Source organism: Trachymyrmex cornetzi, unplaced genomic scaffold, assembly GCF_001594075.2.
Source record: "Trachymyrmex cornetzi isolate Tcor2-1 unplaced genomic scaffold, Tcor1.1 scaffold203, whole genome shotgun sequence".
In the NCBI taxonomy this organism is placed as follows: Eukaryota; Metazoa; Arthropoda; class Insecta; order Hymenoptera; family Formicidae; genus Trachymyrmex; species Trachymyrmex cornetzi.
The window spans coordinates 24,953-25,193 of NW_017296669.1; positions in this window are offsets into that span (position 1 = coordinate 24,953).

Here is a 241-nt window from a genome sequence, read left to right on the forward strand (position 1 = left end):
TCGAAACCGTTATTTTTCCCGCATTTCTGACGTCACGTAATCATGACGCTCACGGTGCCTCACCTTTCATCTAGGGGCACTCTAAGCACCGGGTGTTTTCCAACAATGTACACAGATGATACAGTGTAAAGCCTGCGGCACACGATGCTTGTTTTCCTGCTGGATTGCTAGCTGGATTAGAATCTTGCCACTGTATTGGCTGCGATGCTGGCACTGACAGCATCACATCTAAAGCCGGCGG